Genomic DNA, 23,490 nt, shown 5'->3' with positions numbered 1-23,490 from the left:
AGATCATGGAATCAATTCGAGAATTGTTTGAGCATAAGTTCTCACCATTCAAGAAAAACTGGATTGATGATAATGAAACCAGTAGTATTAATTCATAAGATAATCTCAGTCCATATTGAACGTCAAGGGACTGACAGAGAAACAATTGTTGCAAACTCTGATGAAGTTCATCGACGAGGATTGTCCTCTGAAATGAAACTTAGAGTTTATGATCTGGGTTCTAGAACTGATCCCACTACTCTCCAGAAAAGAAATAACTCCAAAGAAAATAAATATTATTTGTTTGTCTTGGAGTTGTGCTTAGTAGAGAATGATGATTCTGCATGGATGGTTGATTCAAGGGCTACTAACCACATAAGTTCTTCCCATCAAGGATTTAGTTCCTAGAAACAGATGGAAGTTAGAGAGATGACTCTTAGAGTCGGTACAGGTGAGGTCGTTTCAACTGTTGCTATAGGCAACCTTAAGTTATTTTTGGATAAAAAAACTATATATGTTATTAGATGTCGTATATGTAGTTTCTCATATCAAGAGGAACCTAATTTCTGTTTCCTGTCTGATTGAACAAAATTATTTCATATCATTCTCTAAACATAAAGTGTTTATTTTTAAGAATTGAATGGAGTTAGGTTTTGGTTCAATGGAAAATAACTTGTATGTACTAAGGCTGTTAGTCATAAAAGTTGTACTCAATATTGAAATGTTCAAAACAACAACAACTATAAAAAGTCAAAGAATTTCTCCTAAAGAGAATGCCTATCTTTGGAATCCAAGATTAGGTCACATCAATCTCAATAGGATTGAGAAATTGGTGAAAAGTGAACTTCTAAATGGTTTAAAAGAAAACTCTTTACCAATATGTGATGAAGGTACTCTTAAACAAGAGAACCATTGAGCGAAAGCAGATCGTTCCAAACCCATTGTGGAAGAACAACATATTTACAATCAAACAAGAATAGTTATGCATCATCGAGTAAATTACAACATGCTTTTAAGTTAAAACAAAAAGAATCGAGTAACATACCTTTGAAGAACTATTATTCGAGTATTCCCTCGATCAACACCAATTTTATAGTTTACACACTTTTGTATTACCTTTTCTTACTGTCGTATTTATGTTAATACACTTCCCAATGATACGTAAGCAAGGCATTTGTGGTCCTTTATAGAGAATAGAAATCATAGATTTGTAATTAGTTATTTATGATTACTCGGGGGAGGAAGAAGTGTATTTCATTGCTGCAACTATTATTGAATAATAATGAATCAAATTTCATGGAGTTGAAGGGAAATATCCAAATACATGTCTTATTTAAAGCGTCCAAGCAAACTCAATCAAGTGCACGAACGCAATGAACAACCAGTGAATAACATGAACTGTTAGATTCGAATCCAATCGAGTAACACTCGATCCTCGACCCTCGAACAGCAAACTCGACACTACCAAGAGGCTACCTTGGTATTCTCAATGTGAGAATCCACGAGGTGTGGGCTCTGTATGGATTTGGTAAAGGGAATGAGGAATTGAACGATCCATTAAACGATTGAGTGAGTAGAAGAATGAAAAAGTCTATCGTATAGATTTGGTACTCGATCGTTGGGTAACGAAGAACTATCGTCTAGCAAACTCGATGCCTCAATGCTTGATCGTTCACTCTCTCAAAGGCTATCGTATAGCTATATTCTTTACGCGATTGGAATGCATTTGATAATTAATAAATGAAAACATTTTTCATTTTTATCCATCAGTTATCAAAACCGATCAAAAAACTTCCCACTCAAACGGCTAAAGGAGAAAAAATTAATCACCAATAATTATCTTATAATTGTTTTATTATAAATAAATATAATAACTAATTTATCATATTATATTTATAACCTATAGTTTTAATATCACATCATATGTAATATTTAAACCATAGTTCTTTTTCTCCTTTATTGCATTTAATATAAAACTATTTATATTAATTCCTCCAGTTAATGTATCTAATACATCAAATCAATTATATCACATATAATTGAATCAATTTAATTACACCATATATAATTAAATTCCCTCTTGTTAATTTGAACACTTCAAACTAACCCAAAAACATATTCTCAACATGAATCCATTAAGTTACCAAGGGGACCTTATGGACCTGTAGCTTGAAACTCCAACGGTACGTGAATAATTGACTAAACTCTTTAATCACGATATCCACCATCCGTTAACTGTCGGGCACTCTATTAAAGACTGACAGTTGCACTATTCGCACTACAGATATATTTTTGTGTCCATCGGATTTAACCAATCAACAGTACGATGACCCTTCACAAATCGCTCGTAAGTACAACTAGGCCAATTTACCGTTTTGCCCATGTAGTTACATCTAACTCCTTAAGTACCACTGATTCCTCTAATGAACAATACATTATAGTCTCACTATGAGTGAACACTTCTCGATCCATGAGAAGTCGTGACGCCACATTGTTCAAGGCCCGGAATCAGCCATTAAGAGAGCAATTTATCTACTTACCCCTGCTTCGGGGAAGGAGTGAATCATGTCTCTATAGCTGAGTTCTCAGCCCCTCAATCAGATGAATCCCCAAAGTGGTATGTTTAAGCTGGCGATCTAGCCACTCGCACCCATGCAAATTGAAGAATCGCCCTCATAGGTAGAAGTTCCCAACGCACTCAGGATTTAAGGTCATGTTACTTATGGTCATCCTAGTTAAATGAAAGTCTATGTCATGAACGACGTTATATAACGAGACTAAACATTTCATAGTTTGGTCTTATACAAACTCCTTTGTATAGGATACTCCGCTCGCATGTCTCCATATAAATGACAAGGATCAGATCATTTGTAGCACTTTACAACACTTGTAACATCTACAAAGCGGGTTGTATCCGTAGTGTCACTAGGATAAGGTTTCCCTCTTTTGCCCATATACTACAGACCATTTAGGTTATCACTTAAGGCACAATCCACTTGTATGTCTTCACATATATGCTTAAGTTACAACGATAACCAGGGATCTTAGTTTATTAGTTTGTGGTTAATGCAACTAAAATATCTCATCTTTCATAGACTAAAGTGAATAAAAGATCTCATATTATAAATCACAAAACGTTTGTTCATATAGGTGTTTACAAACTACAGGACCATACGAGATTTAGGGCATCAACCCCAACATGTGAATCATGCCTTGAAGGCAAAATGACCAAATGACCTTTTACTGGAAAAGGTTATAGAGCCAAAGAAACCTTGAAGCTTATACATTCTAACCTCTGTGGTCCGATGAATGTAAGAGCACGAGGTGGATATGAATATTTCATCTCTTTCATAGATTATTATTCTAGATTTGGGTATCTATACCTAATGCAACATAAGTCTGAAGCTCTTGAAAAGTTCAAGGAGTAGAAGATTGAAGTTGAAAACTTGTTAGGTAAAAAGATAAAAAGACTACGATTTGATCATAGTGGAGAGTATATGGACTTAAGATTCCAAAATTATATGATAGAACATAGAATCACGTCTCTACTCCCAGCCCTAGATACACCTCAGTAGAATAGACTATGAAGAAACTTTCTCACCTATTGTCATGTTAAAGTCTATCAGGATTTTCTTGTCCATAGCCACATATTATGATTATGAGATATGGAAAATGGACGTCAAGGCTGCCATTTTTAATGGTAATCTTGAAGAGACCATCTACATGATTCAACCAGACATTGAACAAGATCAAGAACAAAATGTTTGCAAGCTTAATCGATCCATTTATAGACTGAAACAAGCATCTCGATCTTGGAATATAAGATTTGATACTACGATCAAATTTTATGGTTTCGATTAGAATGTTGATGAGCCTTGTGTTTACAAGAAAATCATCAACAACTCTATAGTTTTCCTCGTGTTGTATGTGGATGATATCCTACTCATTGGAAATGATGTAGGTTTTCTAACTAATTTTAAGAAATGGCTAGTCGCCCAATTCCAAATAAAATATTTGGGAGATGCGCAGTTTGTTCTAGGGATCCTACTTATAAATTATCATAAGAACAAAAGGTTAGCTTTGTCTCAGGCATCATATATTGACAAGATGCTTGTCAGATTTTCGATGCACAATTCCAAGAAGGGTTTATTACCTTTCAGGCATGGAATTGTATTGTCTAAGAAACAGTGTCCTAAGATTCCTCAAGAGGTTGAGGAAATGAGACAGATTCCCTATGCATTAGCTATTGATAGCCTTATGTATGTAATGTTATGTACTAAACCTGACATTTGCTATGCAGTATGGATTGTCAAATGATATCAGTCCAATCTAGGATTTTATCACTAGACGACGGTCAAAATGATCCTCAAGTATCTTCGGAGAATGAGGGACTATATGCTCGTGTATGGAGATGAGGATTTGATCCTTACAGGATACACAAACTCTGACTTTCAGACTGATCGGGATTCTCGAAAATCCACATCAGGGTCAGTGTTTACTCTGAATGGAGGAGCTATAGTATGGCGAAGCATCAAGCAAGGATGCATCACAGACTCCATTATGGAAGTCGAATACATAGCTGCTTGTGAAGCTGCTAAGAAGACTATTTGGCTTAAGAAGTTCCTTGCTTATTTGGAAGTTGTTGCAAATATGTCTTTGTCCATCACACTTTATTGTTATAACAATGGTGTTGTGGAAAATTCTAAGAAGCCTAGGAGTTACCGAAGAAGCAAGCACATTGAACGAAAATATCACTTGATTCGGGAGATTGTGCATCGAAGTGATGTAATTGTCACGAAGGTTGCTTTGAAGTACAACGTTGCTGATCCATTTACAAAGGCTATCACGGCTAAAGTGTTCAAGGGTCATCTAGAAAGTCTGGGTCTACGGGATATGCTCCCCATTATTTAGGGCAAGTAGGAGACGTTACTGGGTATAGTGTATGCCCTAGTTTATTGTATTTTTGTATTTTATTTGTATTGTATATTAGTCTCCCTAAGCTTTATGACAAGTGGGAGATTGTTGGGATTGATGTCATAAATCTCTTTGTAATCTCGTAGTTTGTAAATTTTGTATAAACATATTCTTATTAATAAAATAAGTGTTATTTCATCAGCATATAATCAATCCAATAAACTAAGATCCGAGGTTATTTCATGTAATTTAAACAAGTATGTAGAGACATACAAGTGGATCTTGTTTAAATAATAACCTAAATGGTCTGTAGTAGATGGATAAGGCCGGGTACCTTATCCTAGTGACACTACGGATACAACTCGCGTGGTAGGTGCTATAAGTGTTGTAAAGTGCAACAAATGATCTGATCCGGATCATTCATGTGGAGACTGTTGGGGATGATGCCCAAAACTCTCGTTGGGTCCTGTAGTTTGTAAACACAGTTTTGAACAGACGCTTGTGATGTATAATATATGATATTTTCCTCACTTTTGTCTATTGAACATTTGATGTTTTATCTGTTTTACCACAAGCCACTAAACTAAGATCCCTGGTTGTCGTTTGTAACTTAAGTATGTATGTGGATACATACAGGTGGATCATGCCTTAAGTGATAACCAAAATGGTCTATAGTATATGGATATAGGAGGGAAACCTTATCCTGTTAACTCTACGGATGTGGCCGCTTTGTAGAATAGTTACAACTGTTGTGACTTGTTACATATGGTCTGATCTTGATCATTCATGTGGAGACATGCGAGCGGGGGCGTCCTATACAAAGGAGTTTGTATAAGATCGGACCACGAAGTGTTATAGTCGCGTTATATAACGCTGTTCATGACAAAGACTTCATTTCACTAGGATGACCGTACGTAACATGACCTCAATCCTGAGTGAGTTGGGAACTCTTGCATTTGAGGGCGATCCTTTGATTTTCATGGGTGTGAGTGGCCAGATCGCCGACTCAAACCAACCACTTTGGGGATTCGTTTGATTTGCGAGCTAGGAACTCAGCGCCACAAGATGGAATTCACTCCTTCCCCGAAGCAGGGGTAAGTAGATAGATTGCTCCCTTAAGGGCTGATTCTAGGGCTTGAACGATGTGGCACCACACACCTTCTCATGGCCCGAGAGGTGTCTACACATAGTAAGACTATGTTGTATTATTCATTAGAGGGATCAGTGGTATTTAAGGAGTGAGATGTAACTATAGGGGCAAAACGGTAAATTGGTCCAATTGCAAAAAAGTAAATTGGTCCAATTGCAAAACGGTAAATTGATCCAATTGTACTTACGAGCATCTATGAAGGGTCATTGTATTGTTGATTGGTTATATCTGATGGACACAAAAATATATTTGTGGTGAGAAGAGTGCAGCTGTCGGTCTTTAGTGGAATGTCTGACAGTTAACGGATGGTGGATCTCGTGGCTAAAGAGTTTAGTTAGCTATTCACGTACCGTTGGAGTTTCGAGCTATAGGCCCATAAGGTCCCCTTGGTAGCTCAATGGATCAAGTCGAAAATCAGTTTTTGGGTCAGTTTGAAGTGTTCAAATTGACAAGAGAGAGTTCGATTATATATGATATGATTGAACTAGTTAATTATATATGATATGATTGACATTATGTATTAGATACATTATTTGGAAGAAAATGATATAAATATGATTTATATCTTGTGGAGGAGAAAAAGACTATGGTTCATATGTTGCATTTGATGTGATATTAAACCATAGGTTAATGAATATAATATGATTATATTTATTATTTAATTTTGACAATTATAGGATAATTGTTGCCCGGTTTTTTCTCCGTAACCAAATGATAGTGGGAGGTTGCATTCAATTTTCGTAACTGAAGGATGAAATCAAAATTGTTTTCATTTTGCAAAATGATCAGACATTCGCTCACGAGTGGTGTATACTGCCTATCGCATAACAAACCGATAGCCTAACCAATAGCTCAATGTTTCTAAATGATCGTATAGACAAGTGCAATTTTCTAAACGATCGCATAGAATTTGCTAAATGATTGTCTAGCTTTTTCCTGAACGATCAAGCATCGTCTATATGATGACACCTGATATCTCCCACTTGCTTGATCGTGGTATATGATTGTGCTTTCCTCCTTCCTTCTATTAAATCCAACAAAGCCCATACCTCCTAGATTCTCACACCGAGAATACCGAAGGTTCCTAGTGGTAGCGTCTTCCTTGCTGCCAAGTTCGTGAAGAGGCCGTTCGTGGGTAGACGATTTGGTGGACGATTTCTTGGACATTCTCAGTGAGAGTGAGAGGAATAGTGTTTGGACGAGAACGAGATTTAAGGCAAAGAAGGGTTCTGTATTTCGTTCTCTTGTTGTTTAAAGTTTCAAAGCATGCCTGTAATTTGTTGTATATTGCATAACTAGTCTGTTAGATTGTGAATGTGGTAATTCTGTCACAATGAGTTTGGAATGATCTTGCTTCCACTAAGGGTACTCTTTGGTAAGAGTTCCTTCAATTGGTATAAGAGCCAGGTTCTGATATTCCAAATTCATTGATGCAAAGAATAACATTTACTTTCTCGGTGGGTGAAGCATGTCTACATTCTGTTTAAGCACTAAACGTATGTTTGTGGATGTGGATTAATAGAGTTTTCTGGGATGAAGCCTCTGGTTGTTTAAATTATTTTACATTTGAAGTTAATTGTAAGAGCCCCTATGTTTTTTGGCATATTAACTTGCTATCGAGTCTGTATTTTCAAAGTGTTTAAGTCTGTGAGTCATTCGTGAAGAAGCTTCAAGGCAAGGAGTTGTTGTTCTTTGAGGATGAAGACGACTAAGTGTTGGTCGGGTCGTGTAAACGATCGTAGAGTATCAGATACTCTGGAGCAGGTTTATGTGTGTGTACTAGACGATTGTGTAGCTCAACAAGCTTCATCACTTAGTTCCTGACTACACGATCATGGAGTAAAATGTTTACTTATCGCTTGTTAAGTGATCATCTAAATGATCGTGCTTCACAGCTACGTGGTCGTCTAAACGATCGTTTAGTACTCACGGGTTTTGTCTTGTGTGCTAAACGATCGGGTACCTCATGCATCATCACATTGTTATTGGTACTTGATCGTATACCCGACCATGTAAAATAATAGGAGCTTCGCCCGGGCGGTTCAAGACCCGATTCGCTTGAGAATCGGTTTGCTTGATCGAAAATGTATAGATAGTTGTTTTTTTTTTTAATTTTCAGTTTTAGGGCGGTTCATCCTGGTCCATTAATCTTTGTGAATGTACATAGGATGTATGTTTATTTATATGTCATATGGTATGCTATATAGAAGAAATCTCACCTTAGGTTATGCATTAGTCATGCATCATCTCTTTATTATAAGTGTTATGATTTAGAGAAGCATGATTTAAATTACAAAAGAGCATGCTCATGCATCATATAATATAAGAGTTATTTTATGTATGCATAAAGCATAAACATACATCATCTTTATATTATAAGTGTTATAGTATAAGGGTGTATGGACGCATGTTTCCTTGGTTCGTTACATGTATATAAAAGTTATGTATAGTAATGAATGAACATTGCATGAAGCATGACACATAGGTTAAATTTATAAGTGTTATAAATACCTAGTTGTGTGGCAATGTGTATGATTTTAGTTGTTTCTTTTATAAAGGTTATAAGGAAATTAAAACTAAAATATATAAGAAAGACATACATGCGAACTTAGGTTTGAATCATGGTTTTAAAAGTTTAAAACTTGGTGGAGATAGACCTAAGATTACGGTTCTAATATGATTAACAACCTAGGCTTTACTCTTTTAATCACTTTAATAGGATTAAATTAACTAATAAAACGTTAAAGTGTAGCAAATCTATCTATAAGGGACATTTTCTATAACACGGGTTTTGTCTAGGCTAGGGTTTTTAAGGTGACGGAAACAGAATACCCCTACTTGGGAACTTACCTGGAAAGGTGAATTGGATAGATTTAATGTATGCATGCAAATTTGAGGATAGTGCATTAAAGAGTTTAACGTGACTACTTGAACTTGTTTAATTTCAAAGACAAGAGTTGTTTTTTAGCATATTAAACTGGCTTAGATTAAAATAAGTAGCCGGATGGTCTAAGTTAATGAACCCCTTGGTAGAACATTCAGTGGGAGGTACTTGGGGTATCTAATGCTTCATTTAAACCTCCCGCATTTCTCCCTTTATTGTCCACACCGTGAGATCTATCCTCGGCCTCGTGGCACCCTAGAAGTGTCCCCCTAAAGAATGGTGTTTGGGTAGGTCAATATTAAGGTGGATGGAGAGAATGTTCATAGTAAGTGGGAGCGGGATGTGAGACAACATATCCCACGGTCTCTCTCGTTATGTTGGATAAAGTTTTCGTGCATCGCCTCGAGGCACCCTGAGAGTATCCCCCTATAGGATGGAAATTTTGCACGTTTCTTTATCTGATCGACTGTATAAGATAAGGTCGTTTAGTCTATTGTCCTAATCTACATTTTCCCTACGGTGGGTGCATTATGGCGTGACTCTGGGGCCAAAAATGAGGGGTTACACTGATGCGGAATTGTTAAGGGTTAACAGTTCTGGACCAAACAAATGGTGACTGTTAAGTGCAGTTTCAAGAGTTGGTTCTGCCTAATGGTTGAGAATGTCTCATCTCAGTGAAGAGGCATCTGATCACCCCACTGGTGACGTTTGTCCTCCCTCGCGGGGCATCATTGCGAAATAGAAGTCTTTTTTACTTAGGGTACTTGATAACTATTTTGCTAAAACTAAAATTGGTGTTAAAATGTGGTTTAGCATAGACTTATAAAGTTTATTATGTTTTTCAACAACGTTTTAAATGGCTAGAATTATGCTAGTTGGAAACACATGATCACAACAATACTGATCATCGATGATCTCAGATTCGTCCTTACGGAGGAGTGTCCTCCTATTCCACCTTCTAATGCCGCTCAAAATGTTTGGGAGGCTTATGAGCGTTAGACACGGGCAAATGAGTAGGTCCGAGCCTATATCTTGGCCAGTCTTAATGATGTGTTGGCCAAGAAGCATAAGCCCATGGTCTCAGCGCGTGAGATCATGGAGTCCCTGTGGGGGATGTTCGGACAACCGTCTGGACAGCTCAAGCATGAGGCTCTTAAATGCATCTTCAACTCTAAAATGGAGGAAGGCACCTCTATTCGAGAACACTGCTTAATATGATGGTCCACTTCAATGTGGCAGAGATGAATGGTCTAGGATCGATGAGGGCAGCCAGTTTAGCATTATCCTGCATTCATTGCCAGATAGCTTCCTACACTTTGTTAGCAATGCGATTCTTAACAACGTGGACTATCCATTACAACTCTCCTCAATGAGTTGCAGAAATTCCAATCCTTACTGAAAAGTAAGGAGAATAGGGGAGGGGAGGCAAATGTTGCCCCGTCTTCATAAAGGTTCGACCTCAGGAACAAAGTCTGCACCTTCTACTCTTTAAAAAGGAAAGTGGAAGAAGAAGAAGGGTGGTAAAGGGAAGGGGAAGACGTCTCCTAACCCATAGCCTGTCGCCCACCGGAATAAACATCTGACACCGGTTGACAAGGGAAATTATTTTCACTGCAACCAAGAAGAACACTGGAAGAGGAAATTTTCTTAGTGAAGAATGATGATTCTGCCTAGATTATTGATTTAGGCGTTACTAATCATGTTTGTTCTTTTTTTTCAGGGGATTAGATCCTGGCAACAGCTGAAGGCTAGTGAGATGATGATATGAGTAGGCACCGGGCATATTGTCTCAGTTGTGGCAGTGGGAGGGATCCAATTGACTTTACAGAAGAAATTTCTTGTTTTACATGATGTATTTGTAGTTCCTGAGTTGAAAAGAAACTTAATTTTTGTAAAGTGCTTGTTGCAGTGTAAATATACTCTTAAATTTAATTTGAATAAAGTGTTTATTCATAAAGATGGAGTAGAAATTTGTATAGCAAAACTGGAAAATAACTTATATGTGCTAAGGCCATTAGTAACGAGTTCCTTCCATAACATAGAGATATTTAAAACTGCCATAACTCAAATAAACTCAACGAGTTTCTCCAAAAGAAAATGCCCAACTTTGGCACCTTCGATTAGGACACATCAATCTCAATAGGATTGAGAAGTTAGTAAGGAATGGCTTTTTAGATGAGTTAGAAGAAAATTATTTACTGATGTGCGAATCTTGCCTTGAGGGTCAGATGACTAAAAGATCTTTTTCTGGAAAAGGTTATCGAGCCAAAGAGCCTCCAGAGTTAGTGCATTCTGACCTCTATGGTCCTATGAATGTGTGAGCCAAGGGAGGTTATGAGTGTTTCATCACTTTTACTTATGATTACTCTAGGTATGGATATGTTTATTTGATACAACGGAAGTTTGAATCCTTTGAAAAGTTCAGAGAGTTCAAGGCTGAAGTGGAAAATGCATTGGATAAACGGATTAAGACACTTTGATCGAATCGAGGTGGAGGGTTTTTGGATTCGAGGTTCCAGGACTATTTGATAGAACATGGAATCGTTTCCCCACTCTCAGCGCCAAGTACACCTCAGCAGAATGGTGTAGCGGAAAGGAGAAACAGAACTTTGTTGGACATGGTTCGATCGATGATGAGCTTCGCTTCCTTATCGGACTCATTTTGGGGTTTTGAAGTGGAGACTGCAATGTATATACTCAATTGTGTTCCTTTCAAGAGTGTTGCAAGAACACCTTTAGAGTTGTGGAATGAGCATAAAACTAGTTTACGTCACTTCCGCATATGCGGTTGCTCAGCACATGTGCTTGAGGCTAACCCAAAGAAATTAGAACCACGGTCGAGGTTGTGCCTCTTTGTAGGCTACCCCAAAGGTACACGACGGGGTTGCTTTCATGATCCATCGGAAAATAGAGTGTTTGTATCTATGAACGCTACTTTCCTAGAGGAGGATCATATTAGGGAACACAGTTTTAGTAGTAAGATCGTGTTACGTGAGCTTTCCAATGAAACTACTGATACTTCAACAAAAGTTGTTGAAGGGCCTGCTTCATCAGCAAGAGTTGTTGATAATGATGATACTTCATCTGGTAGGTCGGTTTCACCTCGAGAGTTGAGGGAACCTCGACGTAGTGGGAGGGTTACGAACTCATCTATTCGTTATATGGGTTTCACGGAAATCCTGGCTATGGTAGCTGATGGCAACGTTGAGGATCTATTGTCTTACCAGAAGGCAATGGAGGATGTTGATTGGGATGAATAGGTCAAAGCCATTGATCTCGAGATGGAGTCGATGAACTTCAACTCAGTGTGGAATCTTGTAGATCAGCCTGATAAGTTAAGACCTATAGGTCATAAATGGATCTACAAGAGGAAACACGGTGCCGATGGGAAGGTGCAAACCTTCAAGGCTCGACTTGTGGCAAAGGGTTATACCCAGGTGGAGGGAGTCGACTATGAGGAGACTTTCTCACCTGTTGCCATGTTCAAGTCGATTCACATCCTCCTATCCATTGTCGTTTATTATGATTATGAGATTTTTCAAATGGACATCAAGACTGCCTTTCTGAATGACAATCAGGAGACCATTTATATAGTGTAGCCCGAAGGATTCATTGCCCAAGGTCAAGAACAAAAAGTTTACAAACTGAATCGGTCCATTTATGGGTTGAAATGGGCGTCTCGATCTTGGAACATTCGGTTTGATACTGTGATCAAATCGAACGGCTTTGACCAAAACGTTGATGAGCCTTGTGTCTACAAGAAACTTTCAACGGTTCAATAGTTTTCCTAGTGTCATATGTAGATGATATCCTATTCATTGGGAATGATGTAGGACTACTAACTGCAGTTAAGAATTGCTAGCGACCCAATTCCAAATGAAAGATTTGGGAGAGGCTTAGTTTTTTCATGGTATATAGATCTTTCAGGATCATAAGAATAAAGTGCTAGCGTTGTCTCAGGAATCGTACATTGACAAGATGTTGCTCAAGTACTCGATGCAGAACTCCAAAATGGGCCTACTACTGTTCAGGCATGGAGTTACTTTGTTTAAGGAAATGTGTCTTCGCCTCAAGAGGTTGAGGAGATGAGACGGGTCCCATATGCTTCTGTCGTTGGCAGTTTAATGTATGTGATGCTCTATACTAGACCTAACATCCCCTATGTTGTGGGAATAGTCAGTGGGTATCAGTTTAACGCAAGCCAGGGTCACTGACCACAGTTAAGAACATCCTCAAGTATCTTCGGAGAACGAGGGACTACATGCTCGTGTATGAAACTAGGGATTTGATCCTTACTGGATACACTGATTATGACTTTCAGACTGATAAAGACTCTCGGGAGTCCAGTTCAGGGTCAGTTTTTACTCTCAACGAAGGAGCATTAGTGTGGCGAAGCACTAAGCAGGGGTGCATCGCCAACTCCACGATGGAGACCGAGTACGTAGCGGCTTGTGAAGCTGCTATGGAGGTCGTTTGGCTCAAGAGTTCCTGACAGATCTGGAAGTGGTTCCATACATGTCTAGGCCCATCACCCTCTATTGTGACAATAGTGGTGTTGTGGCGAACTCCAGGGAGCCCAGGAGTCACAAACGTGACAAACATATAGAGCGGAAGTTGAAGGAAATCAAACATGAGGATTTCGATGAGCAACGGAAGGATCGTTCTAAATTTCAATCGTATATGAACAACAACAATTACAGTACACAAATGGAAACAATAGGCTATGTGCAAAATCGAAATCACAGCATGCCCTACTAAACGATCAAGGGATAAAACTAACATACCTTTGAAGATTCATCTTCAATACCCTTAATCACGAACGCTCAAACAACCAGCAAGACTGCAACTCGAACGCTCGAACATTTCGACCGTTACACTGCACGATCACAGCGATCTCGAACACAACGATCACCCAGATCACAAACACAACAAATGCAACAAACAACCTCTACAACCTCTACATAACCATCAACTTGTGTCGAGTTGAGTATGACACCACCACAATGGCTACCTTGGTATTCTTGGTGTGAGAATCCATAAGTGTGGCTTTGTGTGGACTTGGTTAGAGGACGAGATCAAAGGAGAATAATTATCACACCCCCTCCCAGATTACCCTTCTTAATCCAGAAGTGAATGTGACGACAGTAGTTACCAACTCTTTTGTGGCACTTACTGCCTAACATCCTTAACTTGCTTAGATCCCTGGAATACATATATAGCATTCACCAAACTAATGAAACTTTAAAAATAACCTCAGAATATCAGGGATCAACAACAACATAATTACATCATATTAACACATCAGAGTTCAACGGGTCCCAATATACTTTACTAGTCCCTAGAGTTGGGCTACTTGATCGATCCACTTACTTGTATTATGTCAATATTAATCACGACTGTTTCGTCAGACTTGCTGAGATGACAGAATCCGTAAAAATTATGAGCAACACATATGTACAGACATTTACAGAACAAACACCTAAAACTTTTCTCTAGACTTTGGACTTGACCTCTACAAGCCTTGGTTACTACACACGCAACCCCATGCGTCCACACTTCTCCATCAACGCATGCCTATATTTTGCTTCCATACTTAGCAAATTTTCACTTCTTATATTATCTAAAACTCACCCTTGACTAAATATTTCTAACACTTAGAATTTTCTTCCTCCATCAGCCTACCTTCTTTGCCTCCTTTCACAATTTTACTTAACACGCTTGTTACTCACTTATATAGGAAAAATGTACGGGGTTTACAACAATCATGTATACGATTGAGCAAGGGAGATGATAGTGTCTATCATATAGACGATGCCCAATCATTTAACAAACTCGATACGATCGTTTAGCAAAAGTTGCACGATCGTTTAGCTAATCGACCAACTTAGTGTTTGTCGTATAGAAACACTCCACAATCATCTAGTCTCTCCAAGCTATCGTTTAGTCAATTGTATTTACTTGACAACCTTTCTGTGAGTAATTTCTGAGAATGGAAATCTCAAATTAAAAACTAAATTTAGGAAAACATTTTTCCTTTTATCTGACAATTACCATGAAACCACCAATAACTTCCCACTCAATTGGTTATTAGAGAAAAATAGATAATTATCCAATAATTAATATTATTATAAATATATATGATAACCAACTTACCATACTATATTTCTAACCTATAGTTTTGATATTTCATCTCATGAAACAAATTAACCATAGCTCTTTTTCTATTCCATGGCACTTAATGTAAATCTCATTTACATTAACCCTCCACTTGATGTATCTCATACACCATACCGATCATATCATATATGATCGAATTACCTCTTGTCAATTTGAACATTTCAAATCAACACCAAGAACTGATCCTCAACTTGAATCCATTGAGCTACCAAGGGGACCTTATGGACTTGTAGCTCGAAGCTCCAATGGTATGTGAATAACTGACTAAACTCTTTAGTCACGGGATCCACCATCTGTTAACTGTCAGGCACTCCACTAAAGACCGACAGCTGACCTCTCCTCACCACACATATATTATGTGTCCATCTTAACCAATCAGCAGTGTGACAACCCTTCACAGATCGCTCGTAAATACAACTGGGCCAATAACCGTTATGCCCTTGTAGTTACATCTAACTCCTTAAGTACTACTGATCTCTCTAATGAACATAAGTCATAGTCCTACTATGACTGAGTCCTCTCTTCCAAAGAGAAGTTGTGGCCACAATGATTAAGCCCCGGAATCAGCCTTTAAGGGAGCAATCTATCTACTTACCCCTACTTCAGGGAATGAGTGAATTCCATCCTTTGTAACTGAGTTCCCGACTCCCAAATTAGACAAGTCCCCAAAAAGATAGATATGTTGAGTTGGCAATCTGGCCACTCTGACCCATACTAATCAAAGAACCGCCCTCAAAAGCAAGAGTTTCAAAAATACCCAGGATTGAGGTCATGTCACATATGGTTGTTAGGTGAGATGTAAGTCTCCAGTATCAACGGCGTTATATACAGAAATGAATCATCTCGTGGTTCGGTTTTATACAAACTCTTTGTATAGGACACCCCTCACTCGTATGTCTCCACATGAATGGTAAGGATCTACCATCTATAGTAGTTCACAACACTTGCAAACCTCTATAAAGCGGGTCGTATCCGTAGTGTCACTAGGATCAGGTATCCCTCCTTAATCCTTATACTACAGACCTATTTAGGTTATCACTTAAGGCATGATCCACTTATATATCTCATATACATGCTTAAGTTTACGTACGATAATCATGGAGCTTTGTTTATTGGACATGAGTAAATACTAGAAAGAAATAAAATAACACTTATTTTATTCATAAACAATATGTATATATTACAAACAACGAGACTCCGGGAGAATTAGGACACCATTCCCAACAATCTCGCACTTATCCTAATGCCTCAGGAGACTAATGTACAATACAATATAAAAACATGTACAATATACAATAAACTAGGGCATGTCTATTTCATTCATGTTGTTGGGGTTCATGCCCTAAAGTCTCGTGTCCTGTAGTTTGTAAACAGTATATACGAATACCTGTGTTGTTAATATATGATATTTACTTCGCATCTTGTTGTTTTGCTCAGTTACTTGTTTTATTTGCTTTACCACAATCCAATAAACATAAAATCCCTGGTTATCTGTATGTGACTCTAGCATGTATGTGGTGACATACAAGTGGATCATGTCTTGAGTGATAACCAAAATGGTCTGTAGTAAATAGATAAAGGAGGGAAACCTTATCATGGTAACGCTACGGACGCGACCCGCTTTGTAGAATGGTCACAAGTGTTGTGACTTGTCACAGATGGTCTACTCCTGGTCATTCATGTTAGGGACATGCGAGCAAGGGCATCCTATACAAAGAGTTTGTATAAGACCTGACCACAAATTGTTAACGTCTCGTTATATAACATCGTTCATGACAGAGACTTCATTTCACTAGGATGACCATAGGAAACATGACCTCAATCCTAAGTGAGTTGGGCGGTCCTTTTATTTGTATGGGTGCAAGTGGCTAAGTCATCGATTCAAACCTACCATTTTTGGGATTCGTCTGATTTGGGAGCTGGGAACTCAGCTACATAAGATGGAATTCACTCCTTCCCCGAGGCAGGGGTAAGTAGATAGATGGCTCCCTTAAGGGCTGATTCTAGGGCTTGAACAATGTGGCGCCACACACCTTCTCTTGGCCTGAGAGGCGTTCACACATAGTTGGACTATGTTGTATTGTTCATTAGAGGAATCAGTGGTACTTAAGAAGTGAGATGTAACTACAGGGGCAAAACAGTAAATTGGCCTAGCTGTACTTATGAGCATCTGTGAAGGGTCATCGTACTCATGATTAGTTATATCCAATAGACACAGAAATATATCTGTGGTAAGAAGAGTTCAGCTGTTGGTCTTTAGTGTATTTACTGATAGTTAACGGATGGTGAATCTCGTGGCTAAAGAGTTTAGTCAGCTATTCACGTACCGTTTGAGCCACAAATCCATTAGGTCACCTAGGTAGCTTGGATAAAGTCGAGAACCAGTGTTTGAGTTAATTTGAAATGTTCAAATTGATAAGAGGAAGTTCAATTATATATGATATAATTGAACTGGTTAATTATATATGATATAATTGGCTAAATGTATAAGATACATTATTTTGGAAGAAATTAGATATAAATATGATTTATATCAAGTAGAGGATAAAATACTATAGTAGATATATGACATCAAACTATAGGATATAAATATAATATGATTATATTTATTAATTAAATTAATTGATTAATTATTTGATAATTAACCGATTAATGCACGTTCGGACGTGGTAAGTGGGGTTGCGAAGGTTATGGTAACCGGCGGGTTAAAGTGATGAAAATAGTTTTCATTTAATTATTCAATCGTGCATTTCGTATCGCAAGTGCCCAAAAGAATCCGTGAAAGAGCTATCGCGAGAGCCTATACGATAGAAGCTCATTCATCTAAACGATCGTCTACTTCACGCGTTCTCTAAACGATCATATACATCTTTTCTAAACGATCGTTCAGTTTTTCCTAAACGATCATGTAGTTCTGCTATATGATAAGCATTTCCGCTATACGATAGCAGACTTCATCTCCCACTTGCTTATCGTCTACACGACGTCTTCTCCTCCGCCCTCTACCAAACTCACCAAAGCCCACTCTTTGGGTTTTTGACGCCGAGGATACTCGGGTTTCTCTTGTGGTGGTGTCGTCCCTGCAACATTGTTCATGTACGATCGGATCGTGCTGTTGCAGTCGATAGACTCGTCGAGTGCTGGTAGATCGGTAGGAGGTTTTCCGCTGCTTTGGGTTTAGTCGTTCGAAGAGTGTCTTCCTCTTGTATGAACCATTTTCTTGTGTTGTATTGTATTTTGAGCATGCCGATTATGAGTTTAATATGCATAACTATTTGTATGGAATGTATATCGTTTATGTATCGGTCACTATGAAATCGGAGCGATCTAATCCCACTCATGGAACTCTCGGTATGAAATCCCTCAATTGGTATCAGAGCCAGGTTACTGATACTCCGATTTCATCTATTGCAACGAAATAATGTATACATTGATGGTGGGTGCATTTTTACTCTGTTTTAAATGTTAATTCTGCTGTGGATGTGCCAGATTAATGGATGTTTTCAGGATGAATTGCCTCAGTTTGTTTAATTCCTTTTACATTTGTGGTTGTTTGTAAAGGCCCCTGCGTTTTTGTGCATAAATAACCCTAATCGAGTCTGTATTCAAAATGTTTGGAGTCTTGGGTCGTTCGTCAAAGTTCTGGACAAAGGTTGTGGCTCTTCGAGGAAGGAGATGATCTAGGGTTGATCGCATCATGCAGAAAAGGTTCTATGCGATTGTTGTCCATCGCATCGTGAAGATGAAAGAATATGCGATTGTGTTGAACGCATCGTTTAAACGATGGGGTATGCGATCAGGATTTAATCGTATCGTGTTGACGATCGGGTACGCGTTCCTTGAGTATCGTTTGATGCGTGCGCGAGCTAGACGATCGTTTAGGTCAGCAAGCTTTATCGCTTAGTAACTGACTAGACGATCGCTAAGCATCGCAAGGTAAATTGTTTACTAATTTGCACGCATCGTGTAGACAATGAGACGTTCGCGTATTGTTTAAAGCGCACGCTAGACGATCGTTTAGGTCAGCAAGCTTCATCACTTAGAAACTGACTAAACGATCGCTTAGTAATTCAAGGTAAATCGTTTACCTGCCATCACGCGCTACACGATCGCATAGATGATCAGGCTTTGCAGCCTCGTCGTCGTCTACGCGACCGTTTACATATGAACCTATCGTCTAGTGCGCGCTGAACGATCGTTTACCTGTTGGAGATTGCTACACGATGAAGACCTCCTGGCGGTTCAAGACCCGGTTCGCATGTGAACCGGTTTGCTCGATGAAAAATGTAATAGATATGGTTTTTCATTCCGATTTTTTTAGTTTAAAGGCTCATCCCGATCCATTAATCTCTTTGATTAATACATGCGATGTATGTTTTATGTGTCATATGGTATGCACATATAGTAAATCCCACCTTAGGTTATGCAATAATCATGCATCATCTCTTTATTGTAATTGTTATAATTTAGAGAAGCATGATTTAATTAGGTAAGAGCATGCTCATGCATCATATAATATAAGAGTTATATTTATGCATGCATAAAAAGCATTGACATGCATCATCTTTATATTATAAGTGTTATAGTATAAGGGTGAATGATAACATGTTTGCTTGGTTATTACACATTATATAAAAGTTTATAGTAATGACCGGGCATTGCATGAAACATGACACATAGGTTACTTTATAAATGTTATAAACGCCTCGTCATATGCAATATGCTTTTTAGTTGTTTCTTTTTAAGAGTTAAATAGATATTCGAACTAAAAGAAATAAGAAAGACATGTATGCTCACTTAGGTTTAATTCATGGTTTTAAAATGTATAAAACTTGGATCACATAGACCTAAGATCACGATTCTAATATGATTAACAACCCTAAGACTTTAATCTTTTAATCAGTTTAATAGGATTAAATTGGCTAATAAAAGGTTAAAGTGTAGCAAATCTATCTATAAGGGACCTTTTGTCTAAGGTGGGTTCTGTCTAGGCTGGGGTATTTAAGTTGACGGAAACGTAACACCCCTACCTGGGAACTTGCCTAGAAAGGTAAATTAGATAGATTTGATGTATGCATGCAAGTTAAGGACAGTCCATTAAAGTGTTTAAATGTGACTACGTGAACTTGTTCATATTTCATTGACAATCGTTGTTTATGAGCAGAGTTCAAAAAGATGACTTAGACTAAAATCAGTAGCCGGATTGTCTAGGTTAATGAATCCCTAGGTAGAACATCCAGTGGGAGGTATTTGAGGCATGAGATGTTTCACTTAAACCTTTCACTTTTCTCCTAAATAGTCCACATCGTGAGATCTATCCTCAGCCTCGCGGCACCTTTGGCGTGTCCCCCCAACGGATGGTGTTTGGGTAGATCAAAATCAAGGTGGATGGAGAGAATGTTCATAGTAAGTGGGAGCGGGAAGTGCAACAGCATATCCCTCGATCTCCCTCGTTATGTTGAATAAAGTTACTACGCATCGCCTCGAGGCATCCTGGGAGTGTTCCCTTAAAGAATGGCAGTTTTGCGCATTTCTTTATTTGATCTCCCGTAAGAGGATAAGGTAATTTAGTCTTTTGTCCTAATCTGTCTTTTCCCTATGGTAAGCCCATTAGGGCAAGACTCTGGCATCGAAAATAAGGTGTTAAACTTACACGAAATAGTTAATGGTTAACGATTTTGAACCGAAAAATGGTGGCTGTTATGTTCAGTTCCAAGAGTTGGTTCTGCCTAATGGTTGAGAATGTCTCATCCCAGTGAAGGGACAACTGATCACCCCACTGGTGGTGTATGTCCTGACTCACTGGGGCATCATTGCAAAATAGAAGTCTATAACTTAGAGTACTTGAAAAGTGGTTTAGCAAAATCTAATAAAGATTTGTTCGTATTTTCAGCAACTTTTTCAAATGGCTACAACCACTTTATCGTTGCTAAGCATCGAAAAATTAATTGGGGACAATTTTTCAACATGGAAACATATGATCACGACGATCCTAATCATCGAGGATCTCATATTCGCTCTCATGGAGGCTTGTCCTCCTATTCCAACTCCAAATGCCGCTCGAAATGTTCGGGAGGCATACGAGCGATGGACAAGGGCGAATTAGAAGGCCCGAGCCTATATCTTGGCAAGACTTTTTGACATCTTGGCCAAGAAGCATGAGCCTATAATCTCAGCCCGTGAGATAATGGAGTCCTTGCGGGGGATGTTTGGACAATCGTCTGAACAACTTATGCACGAGGCTCTTAAATACATATTCAACTCCAAAATAAAAGAAGGCACCTCTGTTCGGGAACATGTGCTAAACATGATGGTCCAGTTTAAAATGGCGGAGTTGAATGGGTCTACCATCGATGAGAGCAGCCAGGTTAGTATAATCCTGCATTCTTTGCCGGAGAGCTTCTTGCACTTTGTTAGCAATGTGATTCTTAACAAAGTGAAATATACCTTACAACTCTCTTTAACGAGTTGCAGACGTATCAATCTTTACTGAACAGTAAGGAGAGGCAGAGGGTGAGGCAAATGTTGCTTCATCGTCCAGGACGTTCCATAGAGGTTTGACCTCAGGAACGAAGTTTGTACCTTCTACTTTTAACTCTGCAAAGGGGAAGAAGAAGAAGGGTGGTAAGGGAAAAAAAGGAAGGCACCTGCTAACCCACCGCTTGTCATCCTGAGGAGGCATCCATAAGTTGCTAAGGGAAAGTGTTTCCATACCAACCAAGATGGACATTGGAAGAGGAACTGTCCTCGATATCTGAAGGAGAAGAAAGCAGCCAAGGCGGATAAAGGTAAATGTGATTTACTTGTGCTCGAAATTTGTTTAGTGGAGAATGATGATTCTGCCTGGATAATTGATTCAGGCGCCACTAACCATGTTTGTTCTTCTTTTCAGGGGATTAGATATTGGTGACAATTGGAGGCTGGTGAGATGACAATGCGAGTAGGTACCGGGCATGTTGTCTCAGTTGTGGCTGTGGGAGGACTCTAGTTGACTTTACATAATAGGTTTCTAATTTTAAATGATGTATATATTATTCCTGAACTAAAAAAGGAACCTTATTTTTGTAAAGTGTTTATTACAATGTAAAATACACTGTTTCTTTCAATTTGAGTAAAGCGTTTATTCATAAAGATGGTGTCTTTATTTGCACAGCAAATCTGGAATCGAATTTATATGGGCTAAGGCCATTAGCCAATAATTCCCTCCATAATACTGAAATGTTCAAAACTGCCGTAACTCAATCAAAACGTCAACGAATTTCTCCAAAAGAAAATGCCCAACTTTGGCACCTACGTTTAGGGCACATCAATCTCAATAGGATTGAGAGATTGATGAAGAATGGACTTCTAAGTGAGTTAGAAGAAAATTCTTTATCTATGTGGGAATCTTGCCTTAAGGGTAAGATGACTAAACGACCTTTTACTGGAAAAGGTTTTAGAGCCAAGGAGCCTCTTGAGTTAGTACATTCTGACCTTTGTGGTCCTATGAATGTGCGAGCCCGAGGTGGCTATGAGTATTTTATCAGTTTTACTGATGATTACTCCAGGTACGGGTATGTTTATCTTTTGCAACGGAAATCTGAATCTTTTGAAAAGTTCAAAGAGTTCAAGGCTAAAGTTGAAAACACATTAGATAGACGAATTAAAACACTTCGATCGGATCAAGGTGGAGAGTTTTTGGACTCCGCATTCCAAGACTATTTGATAGAACATGGAAATTTTTCAACTCTCAGCGTCGGGTACACCTCAACAGAATGGTGTAGCGAAGAGGAGAAATAGGACCTTGTTAGACATGGTTCGTTCGATGATCAATTACGCTTCCTTACCGGACTCATTTTGGGGTTTCGTAGTGGAGACTGCAATGTACATACTCAACTGTGTTCCCTTCAAGAGTGTTACAAGAACACCTCCGGAGCTGTGGAACGGGCGTAAAGCTAGTTTACGTCACTTCTGCATTTGGGGTTGCCCTGCACATGTGCTTGAGGCTAATCCCAAGAAGTTGGAACCATGGTCGAGGTTATACCTCTTTGTAGGCTACCCCAAAGGTGCACGAGGGGGTTATTTTTATGATCCGATGGAAAATAGGGTGTTTGTTTCAACAAATGCTACTTTCCAGAGGATCATATAAGGGAGCACAGTCCACGAAGCAAAGTCGTGTTGCGTGAGCTTTCCAATGAAACTACTGAAACTTCAACAAGAGTTGTTGAAGCGCCTGCTACATCAACAAGAGTTTTTGATGGGAGTTCATCCAGTAGGTTCGTTCCACCTCAAGAGTTGAGGGAACCTCGACGTAGTGGGAGGGTTGTGAACCCACCCGTTCGCTATCTGGGTTTCACAGAAATCCTTGCTATGGTAGCAGATGGCGACTTTGAGGATCCGTTGTCAT

The sequence above is a fragment of the Benincasa hispida genome, chromosome 3 (genome assembly GCF_027475165.1).
Source record: "Benincasa hispida cultivar pf3 chromosome 3, pf3_genome.v1.1, whole genome shotgun sequence".
Lineage (NCBI taxonomy): Eukaryota > Viridiplantae > Streptophyta > Magnoliopsida > Cucurbitales > Cucurbitaceae > Benincasa > Benincasa hispida.
The sequence above is the reverse complement of the archived record's forward strand: the minus strand, read 5'-3'. Positions refer to the sequence as shown.